This window comes from Choloepus didactylus, chromosome 3, assembly GCF_015220235.1.
Source record: "Choloepus didactylus isolate mChoDid1 chromosome 3, mChoDid1.pri, whole genome shotgun sequence".
NCBI classification, from domain to species: Eukaryota; Metazoa; Chordata; class Mammalia; order Pilosa; family Megalonychidae; genus Choloepus; species Choloepus didactylus.
The window spans coordinates 165,828,461-165,850,438 of NC_051309.1; the positions used below are offsets into that span (position 1 = coordinate 165,828,461).

Here is a 21,978-nt window from a genome sequence, read left to right on the forward strand (position 1 = left end):
ACCTTATTCCAAGATATCTTAGATAGATTCTACCCAGACAGATTTCCTCTATTCCTGAATACATATTCAGGACACCTGTCCTCCTGGTGATACCAAGGGAAAGAATAAAATTAACAAAAATGCAGGTTAGTGCATAACAATTCAAATTACAGAAATAAATTTCACAACTATATAGAAACATAAACCTAGAAATGCCTCTCAATGAGTCTGTTAATACTCCTTCCCTCTAACATCTATACAGGATGAAATCTTATTTTCCCCTGTTATTTCAGTACAACAGATGACTTTCCATTTTCAACACAAAATCCTCTGCCATAGTGGCTAAAAGCATAGATGGATTTGGATTTGAATCTCATCAATGTGAGTTCAAATTCCTAGTTACATGTTCTTCGAAAATTTCCACCAAACTGCTCTGAATCTGTTTCCTCTGTCATAAAACAAAGTTAGCAGTGTCCATTTTATAGGGACTGCTGTAAAGAATAAATTAATGCATCCTCAGCAAAAATTCTTAGCAAAGTGCATGACATACAGAAAGCATACAACAAATGGTGATGATGATTATGATAATGATTAACAAATTATTAATTTATTGAATTACCAGGTCTATGTTCTCATCTTTCATATTCACAGCCCTCTTTCTTCTAGTTAATCATTTACTAGTAACTGGGGGCAGCTCTGAGGTAAAAACTTAATCATCAAAAAGAGACCGAGTAGGTCCTGACCTGATGGTAGAGTGAGACAACTTCAGGGCTCCACCCCTTCACAGAAGCTTTGAACAACCAGCAAGAACAGGGCAGAAACATGTTTCTCAAAGCTCCAGAAAACAAAGGACTGCAATAACAGAGTGACAAATCAAGAAAAAGGCTACTTAAAAGTAGTAGGATCTCATGGCACCCTAGCTCACACCTCCCCAGTCACTCGCTTGACATGGCGCCATCCAGGGCTCCGCATGCAGATCCTTGGTCCTGGTACCGGAGGGAGCAGAGTAATCCTCATGCACATACTCAGAGCATGTATATCTGTCTGGTGTGGCCTGAGGGACTCACCATCCATGAACTTGCCCTGCATGTAGAAGGCAGTTCATGGAACTCTCCTACAGAATGCTGTGGGCAAGCAGTCAAGTCGTCCTGCCTGAAGCAAGGGACTGCTGGCTGTAGAACATACAATACAGTGCCCAGGACTATGAGGTAACTCTTTCCTAGAGAAGAGGGGACATTCAGAACCATGTAAACAGGAGATCTCGTAGGGCCACATACATGCACAAAACAAGATGTATGTGCATAAAGGATCAGGGAGGCCCCTACACTTTAGCCTGGAGCTACTGTATGGATAAGCAACGAAGGACAGCACTTACACAAGGCAATCTTCAAAGTCTGAGAAAGGTGTTTTCTTTTTTACCTAATTTTATTTATTTTTTGTTAACTCCTGACATTCAAAGAAAGATCTGTCGTAACACTAGCTGGATACAAGCTTAAGGAACAGATGTCTCCGAGTCTAAATTCCAGCAATACCACTCTAAAATATCAAAATGTCCAGGTTTCAAAAAACATTACAAAACATACAAAGAAACAGGAAGTGATGGTCTAGGCAAAGGATGAAATTAAAGCATTACCAGATAAAGAATTTTCGGCTGATAGTTTTTCTCTTTCAGTACTCTAAATATATCATACCATTGCCTTCTTGCCTCCATGGTTTCTGGTGAGATAGCGGTACTTATTCTTATTGTGGATTACATGTTATGTGACGAATAGCTTTTCTCTTGTTGCTTTCAGGATTCTCTATCTCTAGGATATGATGTTCAGATTATTACGTGTCTGGGAGTGGGTCAATTAGAGTTTATTCTGTTTGGAGTACACTGTACTTCTTGGGCATATATCCTTATGTCTTTCCTAAGAGTAGGGAAATTTTCAGCCATTATTTCCTCATATATTCTTTCTGCTCCTTTTCCCTTCTCTACTCCTTCTGGGACACCCATGACACTTATGTTTGTGCACTTCGTGTTGTCATTTAAATCCCTGAGAATCTTCTCAACTTTTTCCCATTCTCTTCTCTGTTCTTGTCTGTAAGATTTTGATTATACTGTCTTCTAGTTCACTGATTCTTCCCTCTGCGTGTTCAAATCTGTTGTATGACTTCAGTGTATTTTTAACCTCTTCTATTGTGCCTTTCATACCCATAATTTATGTTTCTTTCTATACTTTCAAATTCTTCTTTATGCTCACATTGTCTTAATAATCTTTTATCTCTTTAACCATATTTTCCTTCATCTCCTTGAACTGACTTGGGAGATTTGTTTGAACTTCTTTGATTAGTTGTCCCAAATTCTGTATCTCCTCTGAAGTTTTAATTTGTTCCCTTAACTGGGCCATATCTTCCTGCTTCTTTATATGACTTGTAATTTTTTACTGATGCCTAGGCATCTGATTATCTTGATGTGTTCACTATAAAGGTCTCCCTCTTGCCTACGGTTTTATTGTTGATTGGCCTTGTGTTAAGGCTTTTCTTTGACACTTGGTTCAACTTATTCTAGAACTTTAAAATAGGCCATGTATAACCGATCAGATTTTTTCAGCTCTTCTTCATCAGATTCTTATTCTACATACACAGTACAATTTTTAAGATTGTGAAATTGTTTCACCTCCAGGAGAAAGCTTCCTTTCCTCTGTTCCTTCTGTGGTAATCTGGTTCTGTTCTGCTTGTTTTTGTTTTGCCTCTACAGTTTTTTCTACAAAATTGAAATCAGGGACTATGTAAACAGGAGATACTTGGACACCAATGTTCACAGCAGCATTATTATTCACAATAACCAAAAGATGGAAGAAACCCAAGTGTCCATCAACCAATGAATGGATAAACAAAATGTGGTATATACATACAATGGAATATTATTCAGCTTTGAAAAGTAATGAAGTTCTGGTTCAAGAGACAACATGGACGAACTTTGAAAGCATTATGCCAAGTGAAATAAGCCAGACATAAGAAGATAAACATTGTATGCTCTCACTGTTATGAACTCATTAGAACAAGCAAACTCATAGAGTTAGAAGTGAGCTAGAATGTAAGTTACCAATGGATGGGTTGGGTATAGGAAATGGGGAGTTAATGCTTAATTTGTAAAGAATTTCTATGTAGGTTGACTGTAAAGGTTTAAAAATGGTGGTGATGGTAGCATATTATTGTCAGTGTAATTAACAGCACTGAATTATATATGTGAATGTGATTGAAAGGGGAAGTTTGGGGGCGTGTATGTTACTAGAATGAAAGTTAGAAAATAAAACATGGGACTGTATAACACTTTCCAGTTTTTTTTTCTCTTCCATTCATCTGCTACCATACTATATGCACGTGCTATGTGGCAGGAAATAGTGGAGAAGGTATTAACTGAAAAGATGATTAAGACATGACCCTTGTCCTCAAAGAACCAACAGACCAGTAGAAGAGAAAAATACAAATAACTATATTAAGTGCTATAAAAGAGCCACAAGATGCTGTGGGTAACCAGAAGGAAAAACAACTAACTCTACTTAACATTAACCAGGACAGACTTCTTAGAGAAGAGTATAATTAAATAGGGTCTTAAGACATAAATTTTCCAGATGAAAGGAAAGAATATTCTAGGCAGAGGAAATAACAAGATACAGAGACAAATATACATGAAAATATATACATGTACATCCATGTATATATACCATGTATATACATTAAAGTACATGGATATACAGCAAGTGTTTGGATACAAGTGAAGGAAGGCATCTGAACCACAAAATATAAAACATTGTATGACTGACTATTTTCCTAATTCCCAAAGATGGTATACAATTAATACTATGCTTAGGAGAGAAGTCAGTTCATTCTAATTTCAGCCTTAGGATATCAGGGCTTAATTCCCTCTCAGAATTAAGAGGATAGTGCAGAAGGCTTGAACAGTAGATTGGATCTGGACTAGAAAGGATCTCCCTTAAGCAAAAATGTAGAGAAAAGACAGAGCAAGGGAATCAATTAAAAGACTTCTGTACAGAAAGAAAAAAAGAGGAGACACAGAAGAGTTCCTAAATTAAAGAGAACCTCAACTTGGTGAGTGATTAAACAGTGAAGAAAAAGAAGTCTGATATGAGCCAAGATTTCCCCCAATAAGATCATTCCATTTACTCTGCTACTTGCTTTTTCCTTTAGTGTATATGTGACTTTACGAATATTTACACATTACGGCACTAACTGATAAGCTCCCTACACATTATATACTTTCATGTGAATTAGAATGGTTTATTTTTATTTTTAAAAACTAAATCTGGAAAATCCTCCCAGAACCCTTTTCTGGTTCCTGAATGATGTTAGCACTTTTTAGATTCAGAGTAACTGCCGTGTGCCTGTTTTTAAAAATGATTATTAAATGATGACTATCCATGTCTGTGACTTGTCTTTATCAATAATCAGAATTTATACAAAATAGCAAAGAACCTTATACCAAAATAATATCCAAATAAGAAACAGTGAGCTTAATTATAGGGCAGTGTCAACCTCAGCAACACTGATATTTTGGACCAGATAATTCTTTATTGTGGGATGCTATCTATACACTGTTCAGCAGTATATGGCCTTTATCCACTAGATACCAGTAGCATCACCTCCCCACTCCCACACCCCCGCAACTGTGACCATCAAAAACATCTCAAAATATTGCCAAATATAGTGGGGATGGGGCAAAACTGCCACTGATATAGAGTTACTTATGTGCCAAGCACCATTACACTCTTCTTTCTTATCTCATTTAATCCTAACAATATAGTATGAAAGGTAGGGAGTATTAATTTCCCCATTTTACAGATAAAGAAACTGAGGAGAGAAAGGCTGGACAACTTGCCAAAGGTCACACAAACAGTAAGTATGGAAGCCTGTTTTTGAAATGATGCAATGCTGACCCCAGAGTCCCAGTTCCTAATAACTATATCATCTCATTAATGCCTTAACATTTATCATTTGACACTTGAATATTAATATTGTGACTCTTATCTGGAAATAAGAACTAAAATTATCAACAAGTAGAAATTAACTTTAAAAGCTGCCAGTTTTAATTTAGGATAAATTAAAATGCATTTTTAAGCACCAACTGTATGCATGGCAACATCTCTAGGAACTAGAGTGATTCAAAGAAAAGGAAACTACCGTTAATTAACGATCCCCTGCAGGGGATTATTACTTTGAAACTCAAAACATCCCTATGTGGTGCATATTATCTTTTTTTTAAATGAGGAAGCTAAGGCTCATAATTAAAAAGTGACCCCTCACCTGAAAAGGTTTACCATTTAATTGAAGAAACAAGAAAAATATACATTTTTTTAAAGAGAGAGAATAAGCACACTAAATATCTCAGTGAACCACACACAGAAGGTGGGACATACAAAATAGGAGAAGAAAAAGTATAAAGTTAGGTAAGTCAGGAAATACTTCTTGAAAGAGGTTTCTAGTATTCCCTTTCTTAAGAAAAGAGATGAAGGAGAAAAAAGTAAGAAGCCAGGAGTAGCAACACTTCTCTGAACAAGGGAAAACAGATGTTTTAGAACCTAAACGCAAAGTTTTGAGATAGTCAATTTAAGAAGTATGTCAGGAAATGATGGGGAATATAATGCTGCCTTAAAATTAGGATCAAGCTGTAGCTGCAAAAAATGAATTCTCAAGAGGTTAATTCTACCCTTTCAAGGTGCTTCAACAACCTAATTCTCTCAATCACAGCAAAGGAACAACAACAACAAAAAAGATTTAAGGGTGAAGATGGGTAGTATTGGTTAATGGAAGCTTAGCTATATGAAGTCCAAGAACCAAATTTTATTAGATGAGTGAAATATAACTTGTTTTGTTTTATTTTGTGTTTTGTGTCTCCCCCAACCAAAATGTAAGTTTCAAGAGGGCAAGGATTTTTGCCTGTTTTGTTCATAGTTAAGTGTTCAGTAAGAATCTGCTGAGAAATAAAGACAGGATTCAAAAATGGTGACACATTCAGGAGCAAACATTACAATTGCCTTCAGCACTCAATAAGCCAGCAACCTCAGAAATAACCCTAACTTAATACTGTAGAATTTCTTCATCATTATTGCTGCAGCTAACACAGTTACTGAGTGCTTACTCAGAGCCAGACACTGTGCTAAAAGCTTACAAGTTTTACATGCTCATTCAATCTTCATAATTACCTTATATAACGGGCATAGGTACTATTATTATCATCCTAGTTTTACAGGAAATACACTTAGAATTAATAACTTGCACAAGGTCACAAAGCAACCATGCTGGAAACCGGGTCTCTTTACTCCAAAGCTTGCCACTCAACTACTTTATGTATAGAATTGCAAGCATCCCTCTTAGGGAAAGATAGGGAAATGCGGCCAACAACAACAACAAAAAAACACCCAACTGTTTTTAAAACCTCCAAAGTAGAAAAAAAAAAACAACTCTTTGTCCATCTCTTCTCTCAGCAGGTAGGGTGTATTCCCACCCTAGAATACACTGATTATCCCATCCAGATTAAAACTTGGGTGGTTTAAAGAGTCCAGATATTAAAAACTGTGAACAAGAGCCAATCATCTAATCAAAATTTCAAAGGGTGGTAGATAACAACCCAAAGAAACAACAAAGTGCGACCTCTGACTAAGGCTGACTTCAAAATTTTTGGAACCATTTCCCTGGTACCTGTCTCCTCTTCCATCCCTCCTTTGCTCTACTGTCTCCTCTCTTTTTAGATTGCCTTTAGTAAAATCTGAAATTGTTTTCCTGTTCTAAATTTCTAAATCGAGTAAGATAAAATTTTAATATTTCCCTAACGAAAGAAAATGCTGTGTAATACTCAATAGAAAAAGGTCCCTCATTCATTATATCAGCATTCCAAAGTGTATATTAATAAATTCACATAGCAGCTAATGAAGCAAGCACCAATCATCCAGAAGAAAACTGATGATCCAAATAGTTAATTACATACTGCCATTAAATACACATATAATAAATTACATACATAATAAATAAGCAGAAAGAAATCAAACAAGCTAGAGAGAATATACTTGGAAAGAACCTCAAAAGCATAATTATAATTGCTACCAACAGAGAAAAATATTCAAAATACTGAAAAGAAAACAAGAATATGCATTAAATTAACCACCTAACAGGAGATCCACTGACAGATAAATCAATCTAATTTCTACACTTACACCAAAATATAAAGCAAGCTTGCCTTAGAAGTTACCAAGAATGAGGACAAGAACAGTTAAGATAATCAGCACCAGCTTTAGCCAGATATTGACAATATTTCAAATAGAGTTGAGAGGTCATTCTGGAGGTTACTGTTATGCAACCTTTATCCAGATATTGCAAATTACCACGGTATGCCAAGCCCCAACTAACAGTATTCCTGAAAACCCTAGGGAGTGTCCTGGGCTCTATCTACATCTTTGTAAATGTCTTTCTTAGTTAAGTTTATTGTTTTCAGAAACTTAAGGCCTCCAGATTGATCAAATGCCAGATAAGCCCTGAAACCCAAAGGTACCAGTCTCTCCAAGAACATCAACCATTTTCATTCCTCTACCCCATAAGGTCAACACCCTCTTCCAGCACAAAGAAATTAAAATGGTCACTGCCCAGATACCCCTGAAGACAGAGGGAATGATCAAATGAGAGGGAGGAGGTGTAACTGAGAAATTAGGATTTAACAAATGACTGTGACTACTGACTCATTACATAGATATTTCTATGATCTTTGATAATGATTGCATAACTATATTAAAAAAAAAAAGTTGGTTGCCCATGTTTGTATGGATCTACTTCTGGATGTGTTGTTCTGTTCCACTGATCTAAATATCTATCTCTGACAATACAAAACAAGAGTTAACCTACCTCTATTGTAAGTCTTAAAATTGGGAAGAGCACAATACTAATGGTCAATGTGTGTGGGGGTGGGGTGGGTATAGGATGTGTGGGGTTTTCTTGTTTCTTTTTATTTCTTTTTCTGGAGTAATGCAAATGTTCTAAAACTGATCATGGTGATGAATGCACAACTATGTGATGATACTATGAACCACTGACGGTATACTTTGGATGGATTGCATACTGTGTGACTATATCTCAATAAAATAACATAAAAAAATTAGCATTAAGAAATGTATCTCAATCTTTTCTTCCTGCCTTTAGATTTTTTCATATATTTATCTTAAATATACACTGTACAGTACTATTAAATAAACAGATTATGAAGGCAATGTTTAGCCTTCCAAAATGGAAAAACTTTCCAAATATAAAAAATATAAAATAGATCAAGAAGCATTTATTTCTTTTATTGGCCACTACAACACTCATTATGCCAAGTTTGGAAAAAAAAAAAAAACTGATCTTGTACTTAATAAATGCTAAACACACAAAAAAGGAAATTTTAAAAACACACTAATCATTTTAAAAAAAGAAGAAAATTAAAATTAAGTAGTTAATATACAACCACCTTCAATCTTATTCTACAAATAATAAACACAGCAGTTCTGCCATTTCTGTAGCTTCTAAGAATTTAATAAAATGTTAATGAATCATATACTAGAGTTCAAATAAGTTTAATAACACTACAGAATTAGTTTAGTATTATTTATCAAACTCATGTACTGAACTTAAATGCTGGACAATATAAAACTTTTCTTTAGCCTTTCTCAATGTTATGTTAAAATGTCTTTAATTTAATAAGCTAACAGTAATGGATCATATACTGTGTGCAAGGCACAGGAGTAAGAGCTTTGCATATGTTTGTATTATCTATTTAATACTAACAACAACCCTGTGAAGGACATGTTTTCCCCATCAACAGGTGATGAAACCAGTATTAGGGAAGAGTAAGTAGCTTGTCCAAGGCCATGTAGCTAAGAAATGCTCTACCTACTTAATGAATGAGTCTTCTGACGCCACAGTATTTTATCAGATAGATGAGAAGTGAATTAACAGTCTGATGCTGGCTCCTGATATGCATAATGTTTTACATCATTAGGTAGTTATAAATTACTTGCTATTTTTAGTCACTCAAACACTTCTCAGGTCTGTAAGATGTTATGAAGGTATATTACCCCTTCCACTGCCCTAGAAAACATGCTATCTGTAGTGGGTTTGAATTGCCTCCCCCAAAAAGATATGTTCAAAGCATAACCCCTGGTACCTGTGAATGTGACCTCATTTGGAAAAGGAGTCTTTGCTGATATAATCATGTTAAGATGAGGTCAAACTGGACTAGGATGGACCCTAAATTCAATGACTAGTGTCCTAAGAAGAAAGAGAACACACAGAGACATATACAAGAGCAGAAGGCCATGTGACAATGGAGGAGGTAGAGACTGTTCCTTGATGTATCTACAAACTAAGGAACACCAAGGACTGCCCAGAGCCACCAGAAGCTAGAAAGAGGCAAGGAAGGATTCTTCCGTAGAGCCTTCAAAGAAAGCATATTCCTGCTAATACCTTGATTTTGAATTTCTAGCCTCCAGAACTATGAGAGAACAAATTTCTGTTGTTTTAAGCCATTAAGTTTGTGGTAATCTGCTACAGCAGCCCTAGGAAACTAATACACTAACCAAAAGCCTTCTTCCCAAAATAAACCAGCAATTTGCTTGAGACTTCACACTTGGCAATGAGATTAATTGTTGATGGGTTCATTCAAGATTCTGTGGGATGAAAAAAGACACAGAAGAAAATATCATATCTTATCCAATGGTGATGCTTTCACAGGAAAGGCTGAGTGAATGCATCTTTCTGCAGGAAAACAGTGCACGTTTACATGTGCTGCACCTGTTATGAAGCTAACCAAAAACGTCACTTACTGATTTGTCAATCAAATCAGAATTTTCTCAGAAAAATTTAAAATAACTTGCATTATCTTATAAAAGGCATCAGTAATACTTCCTAAATTCCTAAGCAATCATGCAGAAAGGCGCACCTAGCACAGTGTACGCCAGGTCCATGTACACATACACACACACAGAGTACATGCTACATCCTTCCTAAAGCTACCCAGATTTCCAGTAGCCATCTTTCAGCTAGAAAGAAAGTGCAGAGACAACATAGCATAGCAACAGAAACTAAACAATATCAGATCTGCTAGCAGTCCTTTAGGTTCAATGGGGAAGAGCCAAAGACAAGATACTCAAGCAGTAAAGGTCTCTTGAGCATTTTTATTTATTTTTATTTTTCAATTCCCTGTATGGCTGAATAAGCAACACAAATACTGGTTCTCATTATACTTTCTTCAATTAGCTTAAAATCTTAGAGAAACTAAGTGTTAATCAGAAATTTTAAATGAATATTTTAGAAAACTTTGTTAACATTACTTTAGTAATGTTAACTTTAGTAATTACTTTAGTAATTTAGTAACTACTGCAGATGTTCCCTTAAATATTTCATAATTCTGAAGGTGTAATAGGAGGAAATTTTAAAAACATTTGTGTTTAGAGGTATAAGTACTAGAAAAAAATAACATATTTCATAGGGTTGAGAAGATGTATACATTTAGAAAATAATTACACTTAAAAATGCTATGAAAGTTATCATGAGAAAATAGCAAAGATTTTAAAATATATTAAGGCATAAGGCAGTCTGGTTTTAAACACAGTGGAAAAAAGACTCAAAATAGAAAAGTTTAATAATAAGAACTCATTATTTGAAAGCAACTTCGTTCATCTGTTTGTAATGGCAATTTAACTATGCAAAAGAACCATTCTTTATCCCTGGTCCACTGAAAGTGTCACAATGTACAATATTTCTACTTGAAGTTTCACAGATATGAGATGAATAAGTGTGTCTTTTATACTGCCTCTATTCCTAAATGAGATCAGGCTTGAGACAATGATACAATTACACGAAAAGGCAAAAATTAAAAGTAAGATTTTAAAAAGAACAAGGAGAGATTACTCACCTAGTGAATAGGGAAGCAACTTTACAGTGACCTTCTAAAAGGCATACTAAAATTGTCAGATTCTACAGACTCTTTTTTTAAAGGGAAGAGGAGGAATTGAGGCACAAATTACATACTGTATCAAGTAAAAGCAGATTTAAAACTAACTAAAAAGCGATAACTATCACGAGAACAACCCCTACCCCGCCAAAAACAGGGTAATCCTAAAACAAATAAGATCTATGAAACTAAGACAAAATATACCATCATCCAATCCAGGTATTTGGTGACAAATGAAACAAATGTTTTGATCGTAGCTTTAATGTAAAATTGCCCAAAATGAACTATCCTTTCTTAACCTGTTTGAGATAAAGTCACCTAGGAAATAAATTAACTCAAGCTATATTTACCCTTAAGAATACAGCATATCTTTGTAATGGACACATTTAAATGAAAACTGATTTATATTAAGATATAATACTTGAAAATTAAGAAAAACTGTAAATCTAATAATTCTAAACACTGATTTGTCATTGCAAGAGATTATGACTTTAAGAGGTAGAAGTATCCAACCTTAATGTCTTCATAATTTGACTAATATTCTCATCTGCTTCACAGCAACTATAAACACTTCTAACTTTACAGTTAAAATAAATGCTTAACATTTATTTTCAGAACTTTTACAAATTATACCCATAGGCTACTTCACAGATCCTTTTTGGCCGTGACACAAAACCAGTATATCACTATATGCCAACTGTGGTGTTTTTTGAATACAAAATTCAGGTGGTCCCTTTTTAGCTGCATACCTTTATAGATGGGATTGACCCCTTTAGCTCCTCAATTCATAGTAGAAAGCAAAAATATCTTGAAAGCTTTATGCAAAATCATTTTAAGACAGTCCCCAGGAACAAAAGAACAAATGAACAAACAGAGGCTATCTAAAATAACCAATTCCAGCTTTGTAATGGAATGAACCTGAAACCATATGCCAGTGGATTTGGCAGTTTTCTACACCAGGCATCCACAAACTACAGCCAACAGGCCAAATCCATCCTACTGCCTGTTTTTATATATAAAGTTTTATTGAAACACAGCCACGTTCATTCCCTTACAAATTGTCTATGGCTGCTTTCACACTACAACAGCAGAACTGAGTAGCTGTGACAAAGACCATGTGGTCCACAAAACGTAAAATACTTACTACCTGGTTCTTTATTAAAAAAAAAGTATGCTGACCTCTGATCTACACAATTAGATATCAAAGGCACCACAAGACATTTCCCAAGAACCATTTCCAGAACACAATGAATTGGGCTGCTGCTAGCCCAGACATGGGCTTTGGAGTCAATTAGTACTAAAATAGAGCAAATACCCTCCAGGCTCTCTAATCATTCCATATCAATACCAAAGGTGCCAAGGCAAAGCACAAGAGGTTATCTCTCCCTACTACCAGAGTCCTACCCTTCCCACTGTCTTCATTAGTAAATCATGTTAACCCAAAAGGCTGCCCTTTAAGATCATCTAAACATGTTTTCACCTGCATAAAAAATGTTAGTGGAAAATAGGGGGTGAAGGGAGAAGGCAACCCCATAGCATATAGCCCAGCTCTTGTACCCTCACCGGAATCACCTGAGATATATCTCTAAATATCTCTTCCCTAGATGGTCCTGCCATTTGAAAAAGAACTCTTAGGAACAGACCAAAGATGCTACTATGAAAGTGCTGAATTTGAACTAAAGGGCACAAATAATAAGTGTGGATAAATTTTCCCTACCTCACAATCCTTAATCCTTGTTAGAGTCAACACTAAATGCTGGCCACATGAGATGCAAGTTTACCACAAGAGAATTTTCCAGTGTCTGATGCTTCAAAAAGGTAACTTTTTTAAAATACCAAGTTAGTAGTTTTTTGTTTTTTAATAAAAGCTTAAAATTAAAAAAAAAAACAAACATTTGCTGTACCACTGGGCCAACACGGGGATATCCCTTCCATTGTATGGCACTCAAAGACTCACACCAACTGCAAGCTGGGGAAGTAGCCTTCTCTGCCAGCTATTTTTAGTCCCACTTCATCATATTAAGACCAAACTTAGGATAATAATAATTCAGGGCAAACTTTAACAATATGAATTTGGGAAAACAAATCTGTCCTTTTATTTATAAGTTCCTTAACAATGAAATTCAATCTACTCTCCTGGACTTTATCTCAAGAGACCTATATACTCTAGGAAAAGAATGTTTCAAAATTACAGACTCATATGCCATAGACTACAGTGGTAGCCATGTTTAAAGATTGCTCCCCCTTTTCAACTTCAACTCTAAAACACTATCCACTACTAAAACATCTATTTTAGAGAAAGCCTTCCTATATCTTTGCTTACTTTAACACAGATTTTTGCCCCAAAGTACTTCACCCATCTTCCAGCTCTTCACACTCATCAGCACTCTTGGGAAACCAAATACTTTGAAAATGACTCCCAACTCTACATTTTCTTTATATCACTTGTTAGTTTCACTATTCCACTGTCATGTGATTACTTTCACCCCAAAATTTAATGTACAAAATTATCCAACTTTCACCCCAAAATTTAATGTACAAAGCCTGCTGGCCTACTTTCAAATTCTTTTTTTTATGAAAAGCCACTAGCACTAAATTGAAATATTGGAAGCATCTTTCAGTGCTCTTTTTCACTCCTTCTGCAAAGCCCCTCAAGAACATGGTACAAAAATGTTCCCTACAAAATCAAAAATCTAATCCAGACATAATGCCTCTCAGCCTAAAATGTAACTTTTCCCCAATCATCAGAAACTATACTCTCAGGAACATTGTTCCCAATTGCTTCTTTGGGCTGTAACCATGTATCTGCCCAAACCCAAACTAGCCCTAACCCTTACTCAACAACCACCCTCTGCCATCCCATGAAGCTAAAACTTCCTAATTACATCTGTCCCTCATACCTCAGCTCGCCAATTCCAGATGTCATATTTAAACATTTTGTCTTCACCTGCTCTTTACTCTTCAAAACTTACTTCCCAGAAGATACATTCCCAGATTTGGCTGAGACATGCCAATTAATTCTGTATAATCCAAGACTAACATTTCCCTAATGAAAAACGTACAAATACATTCACATCTATAAGGTACCAAACACAGTATCTGACATATAGCGGTCTTAGGTAAATTTTGGTCCATTCCCCCTTTCCTACAACTTTGTGCAATTTGTGTTTGATTGCCTCCACCACCCAAAAGTAAAAGCATCTCAAAGGCAGAGACCCCAACTACTTTGTCTTTTCTTTTCTGCCCAAATATGTAACAAAACATTACCATGATATTTAACCAATCTATACTCAAAGCAATAAAAAGTAGACCCTAAAGTACTACAGTTTGCTGGTTTGTCCTCCAACCCCAATTCCAAAAAACAACCTATGCAAGACTAGATCCCCCTGTCTCATATCTCTGTGAAACATGGAATACCTGACTTCCTAAAGGTCACACAAGAAGAACAGATTCCAGAGACGCTTGTTTTTTCTGATCCCAAATGTAACATTACAGCTACTGCTCAATATTTTCATGTCAGTACCCATTTTAAAAACATAGAAGTTAAGGTTCCCTACAAAAGCATAACAAGAACAAGGTATCTAAGGAAGGAAAAAAAAAAGTTGGGAGAGATGATGGTAAGGAGGAACAATCAAAATCTTTAATACCAGTAAAAGATGAACTCAGGCTTATTCTTCCTTCTCTCAAAACACAAAATCTGCAAATGTCTTGGAACTTTAAGGAGACAGACTGCAGAACTCATTACTTCAAAAAAGAAGAAGTGCAGGATCAAAACAATGTTAACTTTGATAGCTTTAAATAAACTTAATCAATATCCTGAACAGAGAATTTAGGATAGATTAACCCCAGGTTTACATCCATTCCCACAAATCATCTCTCAGCAGTGGCTTTAGGGAGACACAGAGAGAGTCCACAAAGGTGTTTGGATGGACCATATAATTCTTGGTATTGTACTTACCTATGTTCTGTTACATAAAATTTCACTCTATGTTTAACCCTTAAGGTCTGCATAAACATATGAAATGTAAATTACTTTCCTGTACCTCTAATTTGGCTCTCTGAACGGATACCTGAAAGAGCTTATAAATTTCAACCTTAAAATGAAAGAAAAAATTTCCTGAAAGAATTAGTCTCTTAAATTAATAGAGAAGTGACGATAATTCAAATAAACAAAGCCTCAAGCCAATCTGCCAAATTTAAAAGTGCTATCATTTAGGACACATGCTTCTCGAGAAAAAAGCATCTGTGTGAAGGAAAAAAAATGTAACAACTTTTATAAACTGGTTAAAGTACTAACTGCTCTCCCCGAATAAGCTGTGATTCACTAAATTCAGAATTTTCTGGTTAACTGAAATCTGTTCGTGTCCTCCTAACAGACTGGAACTGAACCAAGGAAATGAGAAGGTAAAAAAATCCTGTACCAATAGGTACTGAAATAGAAATCTCTCAAGGAAGACTGCAAAAAATGAAAGGAATTTTACTTTCAGGGATTCATAAGGTAAGTAAGTGTTTCCAACCTGGGAATCAATATGAGAGTTCCCCAGAAACAAACTACAGCGCTGTTTCACACTCGGTGTACCAGGAAAAAAAGAATATTACAGAGATATCCTTTGTGGGTACATATGCTCTGGTTTCCTTAACTTCCTTTTGCCAATTTTGGGCCCAAAAGGTGTAAGTATCCACTCTGGAGAAAGACAGAATTCCTCTAAGAGAAACCTGTAAACTTGTATTACACACATAAAACGCTAAGACATAGGACTACCTAATACCTTCTCCCCTCCGTCAGGAATAAAGGTACACTCTCTCATCTATACACTCCCAACACTCCTGGGAAACATCAGCAAAACTCCAAGAGGAAGCATAGGCATCCTTCTACTTTCCAACCCAATTTCCCTTCCCGGGGCCACTCACACTTAAGGAGCGAAGAGTAATGACCGTGGCGCTGAGAAAGTGGGTTGGTTCCCTTCCTCCTTCGGACTGAGGCGGCAGCGGCGGAAAGCTCCGGCGCGTTACTGAGGAAGAAGCGGTGCTAGTGTCGCTAAACCAGGTGGCCACCCTGGTCTCTTCCGTGCCGCCGGGGGAAAGGAGGTAGCGGTCCCTTACCTCCTTTTTCCCTCTTCCTGGGTCTCTTCAGGCTGTGGCTTCTGCCCTTCCAGGGCCACTTCACCCGGGACAGTCACGTTTGGGAGGCTCCGGATTTTGTTTTTATAAAGTTTCCTTTGGGCGGAGGCTGCGGCCGGCCCCCCGGATCCCCCCCGGCCCCGCCGCCCTCGGGCTGGGGCGGGGGAGGGGGCACTGAGAACTCCTCCCGGAGCCCTACCGAGGAGCCGGGGGGCCGGCGACTGGCCAAAGGAGAAGACCCCCGAGGGGGGTGGGGGAAGGGGAGGGTAAGGAAGGGACCGCGGCGCCGGTTCTTCTCTCCCCGCCACCCGGGCCGCCTCTTCACATCGGGGTCCCCGCCCCCCCGACTGGGGGGTGGCTGCTGAGCTTGGGGCCCCGGCTCATATATTCCAGGGCGAGATGCTACGGCCCCGGGCGGGTGGTCGAGGCGGCGGCGAGGTGGGGGACCTGGCCGGCTCCGCTCGGCGCCGCCCCCGTTCCCGGCTCCCGCATGTGTCGCTGTGGCTGGGACCCCCTCCCTACACCTTGGAGGTCCCTCGCCCCGCGCCCCGGGACGAGGCAGAAAGCTCCGGACCCTCCTCAATGTCCTCTCACCGCGGAGTAGCTGCCCAGCCCCGACCCGCGGTAGCCGCCTCCCTGCCCCCCAACCACCGGCTCCGGCTCCGGCTCTGGCGTGTAGTTGCCGCTGCCGGCCGAGAAGGTGAGGGGGGGAGAAGAGGGGCGGCCGCGGCTCTCGCTGGCCCAGGTTAGGGCGGAGGTCTCGGTGGCGGCCAGTGCACGGAAGCTGAGTTTCTCGGATGCTTCCTCGCTCTCACTCTCTCAGAAGCGATGGTAGTAGCGCCCGCAGCGCTGCTCGCAGTCTCGCTCGCTCTGTGCGGGGCTCTCGCCTCACTCCACAGAGAGGGGCGGGAGGAAAGCGGCGCGCACCGATGACGCAAGTCACCTAGCAACCGCTCTCCTCCCCCCTTTCCGCTCTGAGGCTTCCACCGCTAGCCTTTTTTTTCCCTTCCCACCCACCCCGCCCTGAGTAACTGTGGCGCGTTTTGATGACGCTCAAAGGGAAGAGGAAGTCGGGGATCCGTGAGCGGGTGGGTGCGCCCGCAACCGCGGGACTTGCCGCCTCTGCCGCCTCTGGGACCGCGTCAGAACTGAAGAGAGGAAGGGGTGGAGCCGAGTCGAGCCTAGGCTACCGCCTGATCTTACCCCTGACCCTAGGGCCGCCAAAAGAACTTGTTCTGTAGCGGTTTTCTTCAGGGCAAGTGGTGACCGCTCCTTTAGGAGCAAGGAGGAGATCCAGGCCGCGCGGCCACACTCGGGCACGCACCATCCGAAGATGAGGCATTTGACCCTAAACGGGCCTTCAACAAGCTGGACCCTGCGAGAGGTTGCCGCCTAATCCGCTGCATCTGCTTCAGGGAGAAAGCGCCCCACCCTTCCCGTGGTGTGGGGTGAGACCCAGAGCCAATAGCGTGTGGTGGAGAGGAGCAAATCTGGTGAATGAATGAATGAATGCCCACTTCCCGTGGCACTCAAGAAGCTCGGAGGAAATGATAGAAGTGCAAGAGCTTTGTAATCTGCAATGCATTAAGATGAAAGTTGTAATGCACCTTCTTCCCTCCATGAAAGGAAGTGTGCTGCGGCTTGAGTACAGAGTTGCTACCTGCGTCTTTGCAAAATTGCAGAGGAGGACGGTAGGGGAGGGGCGAGGAGGAGATGGGGGTGGGGTGGAAAAGAGGCATGTTCCTGGAGATTGTTGCGTGGAGCGGTGTGAAAGGGAGGAGAATTGGAAGGGAACCATCCTTCGGGAAATCGTAGGATTTTTGACTGTTTTTCAAGGGGAGAATTTAGCAGTGCCTCACTGTTAGGAATCATTCTTGCTTATGGTTTGGAGCTTTGGAAAACTTCTTGACATGGTCTTGGTTGTTATTCAGTGTCCATTACCCTCATCAGGGAATTTTGGCCTGCTTTTCACATCTGACTGAAAGGCTATTTCTTCTCTGAAGTAAATATTATTACTATTATGCATCTTTTCCTGCAGATATTATTCTGGACAGTAAATTCAAGCAATAATTCTTAAAAGGTCATTCTCTAGGGGAAAAAAAATAATATAAAAGAACTAGAAACCTCAGAAATCTGTCTTGAACCTGTCCTGGTGAATAGTGTGAGAATAAGATAAAAGCAGCAATGATGAAAGGAAGCAGATTCCACAGTTCTGTTGCCAGACCTCACACACCCTACCTCCTCTGGAAGCAGCAGTAACGAAAATCATTCCAGCTAAAGGGACAGGAGCAAGGGTATTGCAGGCAGATTTGGAAACTTGGGGTTTCTGCCACTACTGCCAGCACCATATGCAAACGTCTACCTTGGTAAAACCAAGGGCTAGGTTTTGGTTTTTGGTGTTTATTAAAAGGCTGCAGAAAGGAGAGGCTAAGCCTATTTATAATTGTGCTTAAGAGTCTCCCCCAAAGAACCTCTTTGTTGTTCAGATGTGGCCCTCTCTCTCTCTAAACCCACTCGGCAGGTGAACTCACTGCCCCCCACATGTGGGACATGACTCCCAGGGGTGTAAATCTCCCTGGCAACACAAGACATGACCCCCGGGGATGAGCCTGGACTTGCATTGTGGGATTGGGAAAAGTCTTCTTGACCAAAAGAGGACACAAAATGAAACAAAATAAAGTTTCAGTGGCTGAGAGATCTCAACTGGAGTCGAGAGGTCACTCTGGGGGGCATTTTTATGTGCTATATAGATATCCCTTTTTAGTTTTTAGTATAGTAGAATAGCTAGAAGGAAATACCTGAAACTGTGGAAATGCAGCCCAATAGCCTTGATTCTTGAAGACAATTGTATAACTATGTAGCTTACATGGTGTGACCATGTGATTGTAAAAACCTTGTGGCTCATACTCCCTTTGTCCAGTGCATGGACAGATGAGTAGAAAAATGGGGACAAAAACTAAATGAAAAATAGGGTGGGATGGGGGAGATGGAAAGCTTTGGGTGTTCTTTTTTACTTTTATTTTTATTCTTATTTTTGTTCTTTTTGGAATAAGGAAAGTGTTCAAAAATTGCTTGGGGTGATAAATGTGCAACTATATGATGGTACTGTGAACAGTTGATAACTGGATAATTGTATGGTATGTGAATATATCTCAATAAAACTGAATTTAAAATTTTTTAAAATGCTGCAGAAAAGAGGGATGGGTGGAGAAATTGTGCAGAAGTAGCACCTGACCTCCTTCCCTTAACCCTAAGTCTTAAGAGCTAGGTTAAATACCCTGCCCTGCTTAAGTTACCCTTCATTTGATTTGACTATCTTTACATGACCAATCCTCTGCTGTATCCTTCCAAATGAGACTCAGGGAATCAGACCACCTAGTGATGGCCCCAAATGGCTACAAAATAAATCTTTTTTTGTTTTTGCCCTTCCCATTTTTCTATGGATGGATGGTAGAAAGTGAAGGGGTAAAACACACAGTAAACCTGTGTTTTGGGGAAGCTGAGAACCTTAGATTTTAAGCTCTGTGGACTTTAGATGAAAAGAGTGCAAACATCAGAGCACTGCAACCCAGTAGAGGATGCCTCCAGTACCACCTAGGGTTTTTCGGCAGCTTGATCTGTTTCCATTATCAGATGTTCCACGTTAATACTTAAGTACTGAGAGACAGAATGGCACTCAGGAGAACCCTGAGTCACCTACTTAGGACGTAACAGCTGCACTAAGCTTATTGGGCAACATCCACACACCTCACAAACCCAGCATGACAACGGGAGGAAACAGCTGGAACTGGTGACTGTCGAGGAGGAAGTTCATGCATTTCCAACTTGGTCTGCATCACTTTAGTTCCTTGTATTGCTTATTAATGTAGAGGAGATGGTTAATTCAAAATTGCAAAAATCTGAAGTTTTAGGTAACAGTTCTTTCCTTGGTTTTTCAATTTATTTATCATAAAGATCTGCATATTATGTTAAAACATAACAAAGGGACATTTGTATAGGGTTCTCCTACACTTGAAAGGGAACTCTTATTGAATCATTGTTTTTACTGTCAAAGATTTCATAAGCTAAATTATCTGCACATTTTATTTTTATTTCTAGAAATGCCATCTACAGTATATTCCAGTACCTTAGGTACTTTTAGCATTTTTGTGAAATATACATAAAAATGCAAAGCAGTTACACAGTACAATGAGTAATTATAAAGGAAATCCCCATGTAACCAATTAACTAGATCAATAAGTGGAATATTGCCAGTACCCCTAAAAGCCCTCCTTGTGATCTTTCCTGAACACAACTCCTTCACTCCCCAGTAAAGGTAACCATTGTAACTTTTGTGATAATCATTTCCTTGCTTTTCTTCATTGTTCTATCACAAGCATGCATCCTTAAACTATATTGTTTAGTTTTGCCCTTTTCTTTCGAATGTTACATAAATGGAACTACATAGTATATGAGCCCTTGTGCATGCTGCTGTTGCTCAACATCGTTTTTAATCCATATTGTTGCATCTAGCTGTAATTTGTTCATTTTAATTGCTGCATATTACAGTGTTCCATTGTAGCAATGCACCACAATTTATTTAGCCATTCTATTGTTGATGGACATCTGGGTTGTTTCCAGTTTGGGGCTGTAATGAACACTGCTGTTGTGAACATTCTTCATATATATATTCCAACATGTTGGCATCATTTTCTCTCTGGTACATACCTGGCAGTGGTTGTGTGTATCATTAACTTGAATAGATAATGCCAACCTCTTTTCTAAGAGGTTACACTCCCACCAGCCCTGTTTGAGTCCCATTGTTCCACACCAGCAACAGCACTCACTACTGTCCGTCTTTTTCAGTTTTGCGAATCTGAGGTATGTGTAGTAGAAGAATCCATTGTGATTCTAACTTGCATTTCCCTGATTACTGATGCTGTCGAAGACCTTTTCATGTATTTATTAGCCATTCGGATTTTCTCTTTTGTGAAGTGTGTTACCTTTTTAATGCCTAATCTACCAAGATGCCTCATTTTCCAATGTGAAGAATTGTCCACAATTTGAACAATCTATTTTAGGTAAGGCAGTGCCACCAAATAATGAGTTATATTTGTGACAAACTCTTTCCAAAATAAGAGTAAATATAGTTTACCTAATTATCTTTTATGAATTTGATCTTAAACTTCTTAAGGGCAGAACTACAGTACTATTTTCTTCTTTTATTCTTTACATTCCAAAATAATGCCATGCTTTCAACTACCAAGTATTGCTGCCACTGCATACTGGAATCCCTCATGCTTTTTTGTTTTTGCTGTGGTTCATTTTCCCTCAAGTATATAAAGGCAAATATTATTCTCTCCAGTCCATGTAACTAAACTCTGTTGTCTTTGTTGCTTTGTATTTTTCATACAGGCTACTATGTAATAAATTGTTGCCCCAGCACAAATTTTTTTCATTTTCCAAATTCATTGATTTTACAAAAGTCACAGTGGCTTTTTCATTGCTCTTAAAGATCCTGCTAAAATATATGGGAGTTTTAAAATTTTCATTTCGAATTTATACCATCCATGTCACTGACAGTTTTCCCAACACATCACATTTGACTATTTTATTGCTTTTTTATCTGCCAGTTCTTTCTTAGAATCAGTGATATTTTAAAACAGGAGGAAGATGAGACCAGAGAAACTAAGTAACTCAGCCAAGGGTCATGAGACCAAGTAATAAGAAGTCTGCCTCAAGTCTTCAAATACTGTATGCTTGCCATTATGACACTGACTCTCAATCTTCTGGATCAATAAAGTCAATTAATTCCCAAGATCTACAGAATATTGTTAACTTCTACCTGGCAACCCTCCTATCTTACCATTGAATAAGGTTACCTTTTTTCAGCTTAATGGCTTTAGGATCAGATTAAGATT

The 21,978-nt window shown here is 38.7% G+C and overlaps 1 protein-coding gene and 1 pseudogene across 7 annotated transcripts in view; one reads left to right on the top strand and one right to left on the bottom strand.

Annotated features, from left to right (window-relative positions):
- The window catches only part of FBXW7 (F-box and WD repeat domain containing 7), a 263,511-nt gene extending 247,321 nt beyond the window's left edge, over positions 1-16,190 (bottom strand). For 3 of the 7 annotated variants that reach the window (XM_037830826.1, XM_037830825.1, XM_037830827.1), the window contains exon 1: positions 15,869-15,984. The gene's annotated coding sequence lies outside the window, so the exon portion shown is untranslated. Of the gene's footprint in view, positions 1-15,868; positions 15,985-16,060 lie in introns of those variants that run through there. The other 4 variants (XM_037830821.1, XM_037830823.1, XM_037830820.1 and 1 more) reach the window with 4 other exon arrangements.
- Positions 16,191-16,477: 287 nt separating this feature from the next.
- LOC119530515 lies at positions 16,478-17,764 on the top strand (annotated as a pseudogene).
- Positions 17,765-21,978: the final 4,214 nt, after the last annotated feature.